Source organism: Hydra viridissima, unplaced genomic scaffold, assembly GCF_058129835.1.
Source record: "Hydra viridissima isolate aposymbiotic clone 2 unplaced genomic scaffold, HvirCarnegie_v1 scaffold_8, whole genome shotgun sequence".
NCBI classification, from domain to species: domain Eukaryota; kingdom Metazoa; phylum Cnidaria; class Hydrozoa; order Anthoathecata; family Hydridae; genus Hydra; species Hydra viridissima.
In genome coordinates this window covers 9,052,755-9,070,668 of record NW_028324307.1, presented here as the reverse complement: position 1 = coordinate 9,070,668, position 17,914 = coordinate 9,052,755, and the positions used below count along the sequence as shown (strand labels likewise).

General features: G+C 28.6%; 2 pseudogenes across 2 annotated transcripts; both read right to left on the bottom strand.

The window, feature by feature from the left end:
* Window positions 1-352: 352 nt before the first annotated feature.
* Window positions 353-5,619, bottom strand: LOC149884935 (uncharacterized; annotated as a pseudogene). The gene is made up of 4 exons (XR_016455118.1): window positions 5,038-5,619; window positions 4,811-4,889; window positions 4,623-4,651; window positions 353-526 (listed from the first exon to the last, which is right to left on the bottom strand). The product of XR_016455118.1 is annotated as an uncharacterized LOC149884935 (transcript).
* A 3,926-nt stretch (window positions 5,620-9,545) lies between these two features.
* Window positions 9,546-17,477, bottom strand: LOC149884934 (uncharacterized; annotated as a pseudogene). Its single transcript, XR_016455080.1, has 8 exons — window positions 17,436-17,477; window positions 12,954-13,193; window positions 12,765-12,860; window positions 12,035-12,571; window positions 11,111-11,277; window positions 10,773-10,837; window positions 9,972-10,078; window positions 9,546-9,777 (listed from the first exon to the last, which is right to left on the bottom strand). The product of XR_016455080.1 is annotated as an uncharacterized LOC149884934 (transcript).
* Window positions 17,478-17,914: the final 437 nt, after the last annotated feature.

The following is a 17,914-nucleotide window of genomic DNA, read 5'->3' as shown; positions in this document are numbered from 1 at the left end:
CCGTACGGGGCCCATACGGGTCCGCAACTGGGTCCCGTATGGGAAGACCAACGGTATCCCGCCGGATCTTGGCCGCGGTTTCCATATGGGGCCCATATGGGTATGCCCGCTGGGTATCCCGTATTGGTCTTAGTCAAATCCCGTACTTTAAAACCATAAGGGGCCCATTTGGGTTTGCAACTGGGAACTATATGGGAAACCCATCGGGAACCCGCCGGATCTTGGCCGCGGATTTCCTCTGGGACCCATATGGGTATGCCCGCTGGGTAACCCGTATAGTTCCCACAAAGTTTGCCAATCGCAAATCTTGAAAATCTACGTTTACAATTTACAGATAAAATAAAACTGTATATGATTTGACTGTTTGTTTCAAACAAAATAACAATTAAAATTACAATGTCAAAATTGAGAGAATTTTTAACCATTCTTTAATCGCGTATCATCTGATTTCACGGTTGTTTCGCGAATTGGAAGCTTTTCCAACGTTTTATTCTCGTTTCGAAGCTTTTTCTTGTTTCAATATAAGCTGTAAAAAATAAAATTTAACTGTTGGTCTGAAATTTTATAGGTAACACACCTGGTTTTATTCATTTAATATATTATAAAACTCTCTACTCACCACTCTTCAGATAAAAAATTGTTGTGATAGTAAATGTATAACATTCCTTTAGTTACTGATATATAAATTATAATTTTTTATTGATATTGTATATATTTTAAAAAAAATAAACATATATATATTTATATATAAATATAAATATATATAATATATATATATATATATATATATATATATATATATATATATATATATATATATATATATATATATATATATATATATATATATATATATATATATATATATATAGTATTGTAGAAATTATGTTAATATTTCCAGTAAGAGTGCTCAATACAGCGTAGAATAAGTAGAGCGAATATACTATTATTGTTATTATATAAACTAAATAATTAGCTTGGTTTATATTACATTACTTAAAGTTTCACGCAATAACGATCATCAGATGTTATAAAACCGTTAAAAAACGTAACGACAAAAAATACGAAAAATACGAAAAAAGTGCTACGGAGTGTCTGCTATGATGGCATTAAAGTTTTTTATTAAAAATTTATTTTCATGGCGGCACTTTGATGTTAGTTCGCTTCGTTTATTGAGCAAGTCTAGTTTCGAGGTAATAATATGGTACTTTTCGGTCAAGCACAAATTACAGTAATTGCCACCAGGTTTAAATGGTTCTGCCTGATCGAGAATGTTCCACGTAAGGATGGGTTCTAAACCTTTACTTTTGCACTCCCATACAAATTTAGAAAGTTCGGTGGAGTTTGCCTTACTTTCATAACGAAAAGAATTCCTATGCTTATACCATCTGTCTTTAAAGGTTTTTTCAGTGAGCCCAATATTATAATGCCCCTTTTCTTGCTGCTGAGTTTTTACGTTGCAAATATAAATAAGGTTTTTCTTAAGGCATTTTCCATTTAGTGGCATGCGGCGGTTTGTCGGCAATTGCATGACTGGCTATTATTGTCAGTAGTAACAGATAGAATTCTTTTGTTATGAGCAGTAATAATTTTCTTAATATTTGGGAGGCAGCTGTAACTAACTTTTACATTGTTCCGGTTAAAAAGTTTGTGGAATTTATGGTCTTTAGGAAAGCATTTATCAATTAAACCCAAAAATATCTTTGCTACGTTTGTTCTAACGTTCAGTGAAAACGGAGGGTTAAACCAAATAACGTTTCGTTCTCGAGATCCTGCATCACGTTTTGGCGTGTTTTGATTGAAAAAAATTTTTTCTTTAAATCCGCAAGAATTGAGAGCGTTGTTATAAAACGGTGCGGCTCTATCAAAAACCTCTTTATTTGAAGATATATTATTTATTTGAAGAAATCATATTCGGTATCGATTTGATGATATTAGGTGGGTGATTAGAGTTGACGTTGATATACATAGGGTTATCTCCTTGTTTTCTGTAAGGTTGAAAAGTACTGTCAAGGAGATTAAGTGTGGTGTCGAGGAAGTTTACAATTTTTAAATTAGATTTAATAGTAATAGTAAGGTTGAATTTATCTTTAAAAATGTTGACAAAATTTTTCTTTATTTTTTCTGACTGAGGGCCGCTGATTTTATAGAAGCAGCAGAGACCATCATCTCTATATAGTCCTGTGGTGTTGAACCCGTATTCACTGGCAATAGTATGTAATATGTATAGGCCTACTAACTCGCACAGTTCGGCTCCGTCAAAACTTCCCATAGTAACGTCAAACCCAGCATTACTTTTGCCATGAAAATAAATTTTTGAATAAAAAACTTTAATGCCATCATAGCAGACACTCCATAGCACTTTTTTCGTATTTTTTGTCGTTACGTTTTTTAACGGTTTTATAACATCTGATGATCGCTATTGCGTGAAACTTTAAGTAATGTAATATAAACCAAGCTAATTATTTAGTTTATATAATAACAATAATAGTATATATATCTATATCTATATCTATATATATATATCTATATCTATATCTATATCTATATCTATATCTATATATATATATCTATATCTATATCTATATCTATATATATATATATATATATATATATATATATATATATATATATATATATATATATATATATATATATATATATATATATATATATATACACACACACACACACTATATATATATACAATAACCACAACGACAGGGGGTGGGGGTGGGTGGGGACAAAGACCCCCTTGATTTTTTCAAAAGGACCTCATATAATATTTTTTCTCACTAAGTACTTAAAAAGTATTTTAGATTTTTTTGGTACTTCGGTCCCCCACTAAAATGTCATGCCATGGCCCATATACATATATTTATAAATTAGTAAAAACACTTATCTACAAGCAACATCATTCGACTGAAACACTTTTACTTAAACTAGCCAATGATATATTTGAACTTTTTTAGTTAACCATACCCAAAAAGTTAAAATTGGTAATTCATGTTCATCTAACCAAAATGTAAAATATGGAGCAGCCCAAGGAACAGTCCTGGGTCCAAATCTCTTTAATATCTAGTTTGGATATACCAAAATGTCTTGAATACATTTTTAAATGGATGTGTGAATCATTCATAAACCAATCAAAAACAAAAATATTAATTATGGCACCACCTAACATTCAAAAAGATATTATTATTAAGGTACTTTTGTTAACAAGAAATGCATTTGATTTGTTGATTCCGCAAAAAGTCTAGATGTGATACTCAACAATCAATTATCTTTAAAAACACAAATAAATAAGATTGTTAAAAACTGTTACAATATAATGAGAAAAATACCCAAAATAAAACAATTCTTATTCCATAAAGATCTGTGCACCATAGTATGTTCATTATTATTTTCACAACTATATTATTGTAACTCCCTCTACTTTGGAATTGATAAGACAATATTAAAAAAAACTGCAGTCTGTTCAGAATTGTGCAGCAAGACTGCTCAGAATTGTGCAGCAAAATTTAACACCAGAATAGAAACTCAAGTAAATAACAAAGAGTATAACAACTTGGATTGGCTAAAAATTAGAGAAATAGTATATTTCAAGGTCGTTTTAATAATGCAGAAATCTATTAAACAGGAAGCACTAATGTCTTTATGCAATTTAATTCAATACTCTGTCAGAAAGAACACTAAAAATAAAAGAAACAAAATACAATAATCATTTCAGCAATCAAGCATTATCTCAGTATGGTCTTGAACTTTGGAATATACTTCTAAATACCATCAGTATAAAAAAAAACACAACTATTTTTAATGAAAAACTAAAATCATATTTAATGGTGAATGGAGAACTCTTCCACCAGAAAACTCTTGATTATTAAAATTTCTAAGTTTTGTTTAATTTGTTGTACAGCTGAGCAAGTGTTTTGCCAACTTCTGGCAAAACACAGTAGCTGTGGGTAAACCCATGTATTTATTATTTATTTATTCATATATATAAAAGCCTGTCTAACTTATCTCAATCTACAAAATCTAGAAAAAAGAAGGCAGTTAGGGGATATGATACAATAATTCAAACATTCAAGGGGGTTAAAGAAGTAAATTGGTTTCATATCAATGCACACCACATTCCCTTTTAGCACAAGAGCCTGCAAGTAATGTTAAAGGCTCTAAATTATATATATATATATATATATGTTAAGTTGAACCCTTAATAAGTCAGACTTTTATTAAATCAGACAGATTTTCGATTCCCCTTGAACACTCTATACATACGTAGAGCTTGCTTAATTCTGACATTTTCTAAGTCTAGATACCTATCTATTCCCTTTGATATGTCATATATATATATATATATATATATATATATATATATATATATATATATATATATATATATATATATATATATATATATATATATATATATATATATATATATATACTATAAAATATTATAAAAAATTAAAATTTTCTCCTACAGAAAAACCTTGACAATGGAAGCTATAATATACATAAAAATTTTTATGCAATCTATAAATGACAAATATTTAATTGGAACCTAACATTATAATAGATAACAATTAGTAAAACAAATATTAAAACAATATCTTATTCACTTTTCTCAAAAGGCTTTTCTTGATTATCTCTAAAGGATTGGCAAAATATCAAAAGTATTATTATTATTTTTTTAATTTTAATGATTCATAAATGTACAAGTTTTAAGCCAGTTACATAAACATAAGCGGAGTAACACTAACATAAACAACTTTTGTATGTTAAATTAAAATTATGTAACTTTATATACCTATTTTTTTGGTTTTGATATACTTCATCAACATTTGAGGTATCTTCTGCATATCTGCATTTTTCTTTTGCTTCAGTGTCTATATTTTAAAAAGTACTTATGATAATTATTGATGTATCAAAATTTCATTTTCAAATTTCAATAATTATGATTAAATGCTTAAATAAATTTATAAAAAATTATCAAAATTATTACTTTACTATCTTTGAGAATATTATATAAACTACCTGCAGTTGACAAAATTCTTCCTGAAAACCTAAGCCATCCAACCTCAGGTTCTTGACATTGATTTAGCTAAGTCTATTTTTTTCATATTTGTCCAGCGAGGCCAATAAAAATCTGTAGATTTTCTAGATGAAATTTTTGATAACACATTTTCACTCATAGCATTCACTAACCAAATTAGTGGTACGTAATCGGTATTGTTTTCTTCATCGAATGCAACATTTGCATACAACATCTTACTCAGTAACACAGTACAGAAATTACACAGTAAGTTACTCTGCTACAAAATGTAAACGAAAGTAGAAAAAATCCATACTCCGCAATCTCCTTTATATAGGAATAAAATATTACTAAATTGCACTTTTGGATTTACAGAAAAACCTTCAATGGTCTTCAAAAACCATTCATGATTCTAAGAATATATGCCACAAGGAAGTAAGACAATGAAAACCCTCACGTCAACTTTTTAATATTAAATGCATTTCCTTGTGGCGTTACTTTTCATAAACGTAAATATTAATGAATTCTTTAAAGTATTTCTTGTTCAAATTGCATGTAAAACTTTGTAAAATTTTCAACTTTTTACTAAAAAAAGAAAAAGAGAAAAATTTATGTATAAAAAATAAAAATAGTTATAACAACTTTTTATATAGAGTTTCATAAAAAACATAAAACGAGAAAACGATTATAACTTTAATTTATACGTTATATTGTAAAAACTTTTTTGCCCAAGGTAAGTTGCAAATGGCGATAATGGTGTGATTGCATAGATTTTTCCGCATATCACTTTCACCAGATGGGTCCCTAATGGGAAACCCGTAAAAATCCTAGTTTTCTTAGCCCTTATAAACACCACATGCGGCCCATATTACTATTTTTGCTTAATTTTTCAACCGTAAGGTACCCGTCTGAAAACCAGAACACAAACCCTTCTAAATCCCGTTCCCGTAAGCCCAGTTAAAAAACCATATGGTACCCGTATGGTAACCATATTTTTCAAGATTTATTCCCATATGCCGCCATTTTTTGCGTCAACTACTCTATAAGCTCCCCAATATATATTCCACTGTGAGTTGTTTATTGGTAGGTACATTTTCTAATGGGTATTTTTTAACTTATTTGATAATGCAAAATCTTTTAAAAAGTTATTCAAACTTATAATTATCTTGCCAAATGCGCCAGATATTTCATCTGTTCAATTTTCATATTTCATATATTATTTCATTTATTATAAAAAGCACATAATAACCCATTAGTTTTTGTCAAATAAAATTTAGTTTATATATAGCTGGTAAATCATGTTATGTTAATGTTAAATACTAAGTTATTCTTGCGGTTTGCCATAAACCGGTTTTGCTAAATTCTTTAAAACTGTGACAAATTATTTTTTCTTTCTTGTACAGTGGTCGGCCATCACATTAGGACCAGCTGTAATTTTTTATAAATATCGTGTAAAAATAAATTTTTTGGCAAAAAGAAAAATAATGGTGTAATTTAAAGCTTGTTCTTTATTTATAAAATTATACTTGATGAAAAATAAACAAATAAAATTAAAAATTTTGAATATTTATTAGTAATTACAATAAATTATATAAAATATATATTAAGCATTAATATTTTGTAAAACCGCCTTTATTTGCAATAACTGCTTCGATTCGTCGTGGCATGCTTGCAATTGAACTTTTTATAGTTTCTGTCAACTCTGGTTTATTGTGCCAGATCCTGATAATATATTCCATAAGATCTTGCTTGTTAGTAAGAATTTTACTATTTCCCAAATGTTTTCTATGGGGTTAAGATCAGGTGAGTTTTTGGCCATGGCAATACATCTACTTTTTTCTGTTTTAAAAAAACCATAACTCTTTTTGCTGTGTGGCAAGTTGCACCATCTTGCATAAATATAAGATTTTTGACATTTTTGGACTTCTTTTGAATTTTTTGACATTTTTCGACAATCTGCCATTTGAGGAAGCAACTGGTTCTCCAGAACCTTTTTATACTGGTCCTGCCTCATTGTGCCAACTACTTTGTAGAGACGCCCTGCTCCTTGCGCACAAATGACAGACCACATCATTACTGGATGCTTGATTGGTTCCAAAATGCAGTCAGCATGAAACTTTTCGTTTGTTCTACGACGAACAAAAGCTGTTTTGTCCATCATTACTTGAAAAGTTGATTCATCAGAGAAGCAAATCTAAAATAATGCTTATTTTAAATTATAATATTTATGAATATATTTAAAATATTTTACGAATATGAATGCGAATTAAAATACTTTTTCCCAATCCTCAACAGACCAGTGACGATAGTTTCGAGCCCACTCCAGTCTCTTTTTTTTCATGAGTGAAGTCAGTTTTGTTTTTTTTGGCTGGGCGATGACACATCAATCCCTCTTCCTTCAGCCTTCTGCGAATGGTCCGGTCTGACACAGCAATACCAGCTTCATGGATAAGCTTAGTCAATACATTTTGTGGCTTTTTTCTGTTTTCCAGGAATATATTCCGAATAATACAATCCGCTCTTGGTGTTGTCTTTCGTTTAGAAGGTGGTCTCCTTGGGCCAAACTCTTCCCCTGTATCAATTTTTTTTCTCACTCGCATTACGGTTTGGTGAGAAACCTTTACAATTTGTGCAACTTTTCGCTGAGAATATTTTGTATTCTGTAAAAGACATCTAATTTGACTAACTTTTGTTGGTGTCATATCACATTTTTTACCCATAGCTTAAAATTTAAATTAATAACTTTAAAAAAGACTACTATTTGGTGTCTTTCCATAAACAGGAAAAAAACATAAAATCCTTTATTTAAAATTAATGACTTACTGATTATTATTAAGTTCAAAAAAAATAGTTAAATAAATCACAGATGCTTGAAATTAAAATAAATCATATTTAAACTTCAATCAAACTAACAACTAAAAATAACCTTAATTTGTTCAATATGCACCAATTTGATTATGACAGGTGATTGCTGACAGCCAGAGTTGCCAATTGATAAAATTATTACTAAGAATAGAAATAACTTGACATGTAACAAAAAAAAATATCAATATTTATTTTCTCATATGCGGGTTTAAGCAACATATTTGAAATAAATTGTAAAGAAACCGTGTGGTCCTAATGTGATGGCCGACCACTGTATTTATATTCATTTTATGTATAAGTTATCTATCCTTAACTGTATATATATTTATCCTTAACTGTATATATATATATATATATATATATATATATATATATATATATATATATATATACGATATTAGAATCCATTGGACTTAAACTAAGGGCTATAGTGTCTAATGGAGCAAGCCCAAATAGAAAATTCATTAATATTCATAAACCAGAAGACTGCAGCAATATGGTAGATGGAGTAGTTCACTAAACATGGAACCATTGTGTTCTAGGTAGCTACAAAACTTCTTGATATTTCGTATTAACTATTACCTCTCAAGTTATACATGTATTCAAATAAATGATCTCAATTTCTTTTCATCATCCGCGTTATTTCTTAAAATATTATTGTTTATAACAATAGATTTTTAAGAATGCGCAACTAGCATGGTCTGCAAAAAAACAAAAATTTTGCACGTCCATCTCTAATACTTCCACGATTAAAGACATCTTAAGCTGCTTATTCCAAAAGACGTCTTGTTAAGATGTCTTAAGGACATCTTAAACTGGTTGTTCCGACAGACGTCTTGTTAAGAAGGCTTGCGGACGTCATAAACTTGTTGTTCCGACAGACGTCTTGTTAAGATGTCTCACGGATGTCTTAAACTGGTTATTCCGAAAGAAGTCTAAAACTGGTTATTCCGAGAGACGTCTTCTTAAGATGTCTTAAGGACATGGTAATCTGGTTGTTGGAAGATGTCTTAATGAGGTGTTGAAAAGCCGTCTTAAACACGTCTTTAACTAGTTGTAGACGTCTAGACGAGTTAAAGACAAGTTACATCCGTCTTAAAGTCGTCTTATGTTGGGTGGGTAATAATGTTGGGTTTCATTTTCCCAGCCGGCACGCAACGTTGTATTAACGTTGTATATACGTTAGATTTTAAGTTTGTACAACGTTGCCGGTTCGGCAAAATGGAAAGGTTTTGTAACGTAAAATTCTTACGTTAGATTTACGTTAGATAATAACGTTATACAAACATTATTATCTAACGTAAATCTAAATGTTAGATTAACGTTACACTAACCTAAATTTAAGTTGGAAAAATATTGGCGTTTAATATTAATATAAAATATTGATTGTAATTGTGTTTAATATTTAATGTTAATATACTGTTATATTCATATAACCCTGCCGAAGCCTATGGCTTCGTGCCATGGTTATTATATGAATGTAGCCGTATATAAACGGTGTATATATACCTTTAATGTTAATATACTAACATTAAATGTTTAACACAATTACAATCAATATTCAACGTTAATATAAGGGTTTCTAATCCCTTACAAGGTGTTAGAAAAACAGTTTCGGGGGTACTCAAACTAAAAATAAAATAAATATTTTTAAAGACTTTATTTAAAGATGTATCATGTATTCTTTTGTGTATTATATACCATATATAATAAATTTACAACAAAAAAAAAATCAAAATTAATAATTGTTCAACAATCACTTGCTCCTCAATTTTTTTTTTTGCTTCCATTTACAAATGGTGAGAACTTTAAGATAGCTCCTATTTGATCTTTTATTTGAGCTTCCGTCGAAGACTCGTGCATTAGCAGGATGACTTCTAAAATACAACATGGGATACTGTTAATGGGATGTTAAAAAAACAGTTAAAAATACATTTTTCTTATAACTGACTAGTTGTTTGATTTTTTCTTAACGCTAACTTTCAAGATTCAAGACTAAGATATATCTAAGTATACAAAACATATGTAAGGAAAAAGAGATAGATAGAACAATATTGACATATTAACGTACCAATTATTGCTTTACACAACTTTTTATCTTCGAATGATACCTTCTTTATATCACCACGATGTTTACCTTTCATATTTAACTTAGCCATAACATCATGCTCCATAATTCTATAAAAGCGTAACAACAAATAATAAATCGAAAATAACAACGAATAATACTGCAATTCCAGCAAACTTATTGAAATAATTTTAAACACACAGAGTAATATATCAAAAAAAGAATCTTTTGAAATTACACTTTGTGAATTATAATTCACAAAGTATAATTTCGAAAGGTTCTTTTTTTTTATAAATGTTTTTTATTAAAGTTTCATCGAATTGAAGCTGGGAGAACCTAAGCTATGGGAGAACCTAAATAAATGGGATAATTTGAAAGTTGATCATTTATATATTAAAAATTGTTTGCTAACCATTAATTCTCACACTACGATGCACTTCTCCATTAAAACAAAAAAATTGGTTCCGCCAAGATGAATGTGCTATTAATTCCCATTAATGGCATAACTCTATTGTTGTTTAGCCAATGTAATGTTTGGACCATAATAGGAATAATGATTTGGTCTGTTGAATGGATGAGTTTAAAATTTCTTACCACAGGTGTTTGGACCAACCAACCTTAGATGCTTGTATACAAATTTGATTTTGTTCCATTCAATAAGGGTCCCATTCATTAAGGTTTTGCCCAAGCATTAATATTAAATTGTTTGTTTTTCTAAATTACTATCCTTCTGCTACATTTTTCTATAATACTTACTCATAATTTAAACGGTTTGATTATTCAGAACTAAACAAAAATACATACCTGACCATAACATTTCTTGTATTTTCTTTAACAGTTTTTCCACCTATTTTCTTGAGGTGACATAGCTAAAACATAAAAAGAAGTCTAGTGAAAAGTGTATGTTCGAATGAGACAAAATAGTTTAACAAAAAATAAAAGACTGTGAAAAACTCTAAATAATGTGAATGGCTATCCATCACTAAGATAGTTCTCAATTTATAAGTAGGAATTTACCTTTTACACCATATTCTGGTAAAATGTAAGAGCAGTTTAAATAGGTTCATAAAGAAATCAATGAACTTAAATAGCATTCTATCAAACAGACAAACTTTAAAATAGAAATTATAAATACAAATTACCAATTTACTGTATTCCCCGTTGTCTGTTAATCTGGTTTCAAGTTCATAAAATTCTTCAAGGGACTCAATCTTTTTGAAAATGGTTACGTTTACATTTTCTGACGTTTTATTGTCACATTTGCAACAGTTTTTCTCCAGAAGCAATTAAAGTACTAGTTTTTGGAATTCTAAAAAAAATCACCTCTTCAACTTTAATAAAATATTGAATATAAATTTAAAATATATTAAAATATATAAACTTTTTGGGCAAAAAAATAAAATATTACAGTATAATTTTCTTTTTTAATTTTAAAACTTATTTTGAAGTTTGTCAATTACTTTAAAAGGTTTAATTGTAAAAGATTGAAATTGTATTTTATAAGTTTTATTTAAATTTTTCAGTTGAATTGTCAATAAATGTTTTATATATAAAAGATTTAAACAATTATCAACTAAAGTATAAGTAAACCAAAATGTATTATGGTATCTATTTATTCATGTTAGATTCGTTGTTTGTTTATTTAAGTATTTTTTTATAAATAGAAAAAGTTTGATGATTGTCAAACATTTAATTTTTCACCTATTACTTCGATTTCAAGTTTAATTTTAAGTTGAAGACGCTATTAGTTTAATGCAATAGTTACTATTGTTACTATACTAATAGTTTCGATTCTATAATTCTGTAAAATAGACGTTAGCTCAACTTAGCACAGGATATATTTTGCTAAAATAGGTAGTTTCAAACTAAACAGGTCATATTGAGTATAGATTGCCATGGAACAGGTCGCTGAATTTTATTATAACTTTTAGCCTTATCATGTACATCTTGACATTATCAGCAATCAATAATTCCCCATTTTAGGGCGCGCTTAGTTCTAGTATGTTTGAAGAAGACTTTGTTATCATTACCATTATATACAAAAAACAGTAATATTAATATCATACCTCCAGTATCCATTGGAAATTTCTGCTTCAAAAGCTTGCCTGAATCTTTTCTTACTAATTTTGTTTTGGAAGAAGGTAGAGGATTATCTGAAGATGAAGCATTAATTGAACAATTAGTGGTGCTGTGTTGAAATGAACTAGTATGACAAGGAGCATCTATATGAACAGGGGATTCAGATTGATATGAAGTTCTAGATGAATGACAAGTTGTATCCTCTGGATCCCTTGATAAACTATGAAACGCACTTCCATGGGAGCGATAATAAAGACCTCCAGATAAATCTTGAGATGGGCCGCACGGTGATCTGGCCAAATAACTAGATGTACATTTCAATGGATGATGAGATGCACTAGATAAATAAGACAGAGTTTCATAAGAACCTGGAGAATCTGAATGATGATGATGATGAACAGGTGAATACTGTATTGGTAAAGGAGTTTGCGGAGGTGGATGTGAAATAATACTTGAACTTTCCTTTTTAGCTTTCTCTATCACTTCCATTATTGAAAATGTTGGTTTGCTTGGAACACTTTTACCTAAAAACAGAATAATGAAAAAAATTAAAATAATAAGCAAGGCTATTTACGATTTAAATTATGGTCAAGCATATGTATATGAAATTGTAATGTAAATTATGGTATGGTTATTTTATAAAAGAAAACAGAAAACAGACAATAATGAATTTTTTGACAAAAATGATAAAAAAAAGTCGCCACAACTGAAATATACCTTTAGAAAAGTCAAATTCTTCAATTTTCTTTTTTTTTACTTCGCTTTCTGAAGAACTTGTATGCATAAGAAATTCATGGCAAACACTCTCCTCACCTATAACAAACCACAAAAATAGAAAACGATATATTTGTGAACTTACACATTTAATCCAATGTTCAGATTGAAAAATATTATTTCATTACTGACCTTCAATAACAACTTCTTTTAAATCATACTTTTTCCAGGTATCTTTATTTGGGTTAATTGATTTTTTATTTGTAACATTAACCCCGTTTGGCCACCATAACAACATTAGTTCTTCATCAATCCATCTCTTTGGCACAACTGTCTTTTGTTCTGCAAAAGCACCATTTACATTTTCCAAAAATACACACATCACATATTTGTCAATTGCCTTTTTTAAATTGCGTTTTTGAGTCATTTTTACTAAAATGAATAAAACAAAATATCATTATAGCTGATTCCCTTAATGACATTACACATCACGTATTCCAATAAATGACAAGTACACAAAAAAAGTTTTTACAAATTAAGTTTAAATAAAAATTATTCATTTATGAAAGATGTTCATGACTTTAATATTATTAAAAATTTAAATGTTATGCTTTTCATAAAATATTCATCTTTAAAGATACATACAAAAAGCAAAAAAAAAAGTTATACACAAATATAAAAATATTAATACTTATACATTTATATACTTATAAAGTATACAATGTATATGTATAAATGTTAAACAGAATATTTAGATATATAAATATAAAAAAAAAATGTATTTAATTTAACAAACAATAAAAAATGAAAATGATGAAGCACATTTTTAAAGCAATAACAAGACACATTTTTATTTTAATGAATTGGATCTATAGCTTCCAAAAGTTACCTAAATCAATTACTTTCAAAATGTCAAAAATTAAAAACTAAAACATAGATTTAAAACTTATGTCAAAACAACATTATGTAATAAAGGCATTATGACAAAACCTTTGTGTGGGAGACAAAGTGCTTTTCTTAAAAAAGAACACTTTTCAACATTTTTTCTTCTAGAAATATTGTCAAAGCTTTTAATATAGACAATTTGAAAAAGGTTGGAGTCACATGGATCGACAAAAAGGCTTTGAAAATGTTGTTTCTTTATAATGTCGCACTCATACATATCATCTACATTGACCTCCTTTATTTTTGCAAAATTACCAGACTGCAGTAGATACCAAGAATCTTTATCACTGTTTGAAATTTTTGTTATAATATGCTTTTGGGTTATCCCACTCATCGCTAAACTTTCTAACTCTCGTGTACGCTTAAAAATCTGCGATAAAGGACTTTGAGCCTTTTTTACAAATTTTTTCACAACTTGTAAGTAGTTTTCAAACGGAAAGCTGGAAATATTATCCAAAGACGTAGAGAATTTTTTGCTATCTTCCCAAAGATGTGTTAGACAGTGAACATTATAAACGGTAAATGTAGGACCAAACATATCAACGCAAGTGGAAACAAAATGCTGTAAAAGATCTTTTGCATAACCAGAAAAGTTGTTGCGGATTTCAAAACTATCATCAAGAAATATTCGCATTGCAAGAGAAAAAGAGAGAAAATGCTTATAGCTTTCAGAGGGGAGTATATCTTTCAACGCTAAACAACCAGTGTACAACAGAAATTGTCGATACTCTGTTGCTTTCCATTTTCTTAAATCTCCTAAGCCACGAGGTTGTCTTACAAAATTAGAAGGCATTTTCCCACTGTATTCTTCGAGCTTTGTGGATATTTGCCTCAGCTGTGCTGGACATAATTTTTGGTTTCGCGGACCTTCCTTGTATGCTAACAAAATTTGTTTAGTAACACCTAGACAGGCAAGATGCATGTAGTCTAAGGGAAACTCTGTAACACAGTTAATTCCTTTGTCAGCTAGTATTGATCTTTCAATTTGATGAGTGCCAATATACATACCATTTTTGAATGAATCATCATCTCTTGAAATACAATCAACATCATAAAAGAGCATTCTAAAATGTTCGTAAGTCCCTTTAACTTCACAGCGCTCGCAACCATGGTAACTGCTATGAGATTTAATACCCTTTAAGAACTGCCTTGCAGGGGCATCACACACAAACGCTGAAATTTTTATATCCAGCACTTTTCCATTGTACTGAAAACCATTTGCCAATAATAACTCATACTCATGCAAAAAATCGTATAAAAAATCATTACGATTATTTGGCTTGTGATCACCAACAAATAATGCTACAATAAAAGGTGTCACTTTATCAAACATACATAATATAGGCCAAACCTGTGTATTTGATGACTTGAATATGGGAAGTCCATCTACATTGACAACTAGAGAAATTGTATTTGACTGAAATCTATAATGCTGGTTGACTTCTAAAGTTCTTGATATGCCGTTAGAAATACCAAGATAAACATATTCACCTCCACATTTTAACTCACTTGGGACATTCCTAGGAGTATTCAAAATTGTCCTTGTGCATTTTGGTAAATCAACATGATGACCATACCGGTGTAAAATGGTTAACAGTTCATCACTTGCATTTCTAGTTATTCTGTGTTTTAAAATCCATTTGGCAATCTCTGTAACAAGTATTCTATCATTTTGATCTTCATTATCATCAGTCATAAAAACTTCAGAGTCTAGGTCAGAACTCTCAGTTCCAGAAGTATCTTTATGATCAGACACACAAGAAAAATCATAATAGTTCTCAATTTCAATGTTTTGGAAATCAATGCTTCTCTCCACTTCATTATAATTGGATTTGACATGCGATGAGTTCATTTTTATTATTCTGAAATAAACATAAATTTTAGTAGTTTTGACAATAACAAGATGATAATAAAAACTGAACATAATAAAAAAATAAAAAATAAGAAAACCAAAATTTTTAATAATACTAAAAAGGTAACTACATTTATTCAAAGAAAGTTTTTTACTTGCTAGCTCATTAATCTCATACAGTTAAATGTTTCTATCATAATTAAAATCATACAGCTAAATGTTTTATAGTAATTAAAATCATACAATTAAATTTTTGTATCATAATAAAATCATACAGCTAAATATTTGTATAATAATTAAAATCATACAGTTGAATGTTTGTATCATAATTAAAATCATACAGTTAAAAGTATAATCAAATATTTTATTTTATTTTAAGCTAGTTTTTATTTTATCCTAAATAACCATAGCTAATTTATATTACTATATAGTAATAAATATTAGTAATAATTGCACTGAAAACAATTATTTGAAAGATAGTAAAAACACTTGCTTGTGTTTATTAGCTGTGGTTATTTAGGATAAAATAAAAACTAGCTTAAAACAAAATCTCAAAATAAAAATGAGGTATTACAGGTTTTCCAAGAATGAAATGTTAAGGTTAAACTTTAGCTTGGAAAATAATTTTAATTGTTTTTTTTTTCAGTTCAATTACTAATTTATCTTAACTAAAACACAACTAAATGAATAAACAAATAAATACTAAAAATGTGAAAATACAAGATGATTACAGGCATAGTATATACTATAGATATACAAGAAGAAACAAAACAATAATAAATAAAACTGTGTAATAATTGCTTGCATTCTCTTTTTGCTGGCATTTATTTATAACAATGGAGAGACCTTTCCAATATTTGCAATCTGATTGTTTATTCGAGCTTTTGTTGAAGATTCTCTATGCTTTTTACAAATGAAAATTTAGAAATAAATTTTATTCTACTTACTTTATAATTTGATTTCTATTTAACACTTAATGCATAGCAGATGCTCGGTGAAGATATATGAAAAATAATCTTCGTGTTTTTTATTAATAACATACTTGCGTTGTTTTTCAAAATATAAGCAATGCAAGCAGTTTATTGAAATTAATTTTCCACAGCTAACTTGATTTTAAAATATTATACTATATTGCTCAGAGTGAGTAACTATCAGATTCAAAATAACATCTTAATTGGATGAGCTTTAGGCTCCTATCAATTTGATATTTGTTTGTAATTTCCTTGCATCTAAAGTAAAATACTAGACATTTTACTCACATTTATTACAAAAAATCTAAACTTTGCTGTAAATTTGGATTAAACTAAAGGAATATAAAATAGTAGCACAACTCTTTAAAATTTAAAATGAGATTAAAAGAAGAAAAATTGTAATAATGAATACCCAAACACAAATGCTACACCATTGTTTGAACATTTCAAATAATTGAATACAAACTTTTATTGTGAAAATTCAAAGAATTAAAATTTGAACAAATTTAATGATATCGAGCTAAGTATTTATAATTTATCTGAAAACTAGTAGATTCAGAAATAGTTGTAACATAATAATTTAAGAATAAAAAATTGTTCAATATTATAATAAAACATTCTATAACATAAAAAAAACCTGTTCTATAATTTATAGAACAGGTTTTGACAACGATAAAAAATCAAATCAAACCTTTATAATCGACATTTTACTACCTTTTATTAAATCTTTTATCAGCAATTCAAAGTTTTTACTACTTGTACGCTGTTTATTTAAAAATATTTTTTCAAAATTCCTCAATTGTCTTTTAAAAGACAATTCAAACCTTTTAACTTGGATAATTACCTTCTAACTAAACTTATAAGTCTAGTTCGAAGGTAATTACCTTTATAATTATAGGTAATTACCTTTAAAATTATATTTTAACAAATGTGTTTCCTATCTTCTCTTACGCCATCTTTAAGAAGATAAAAATGTAAAATATTACGGTAGGTTTTTTAAAAGTTAGCAGAACTACGTTAATATTTCTTTGTTTTTTTACGTTGCCCTTTCGTTAGCTCAACGTTAGAATGTTACGTTAATATTTCTTTGTTTTTTTAACGTTGTGTCAACGTTAGCTCAACGTTAGAATATTACGTTAAAAAGATTACGTTTACACAACGTTACATTAACGTTAAGTTACGTAAAACGTAATTTTAACATAAATACAACGTAAATACAACGTTGTGTGCCGGTGTCGTACAAATTTATTTCCCCCAATAAATTTATTTCCGTGGCGCAAGTTTCAGTTGCTAAGGAAATAAAATTATGCGGCTTGCGCATAAAATTGTTTCCAGATATAAATTTATTTCCGTAGCGGAAAAAAATTTGCAGAAAAAAAAGAAAA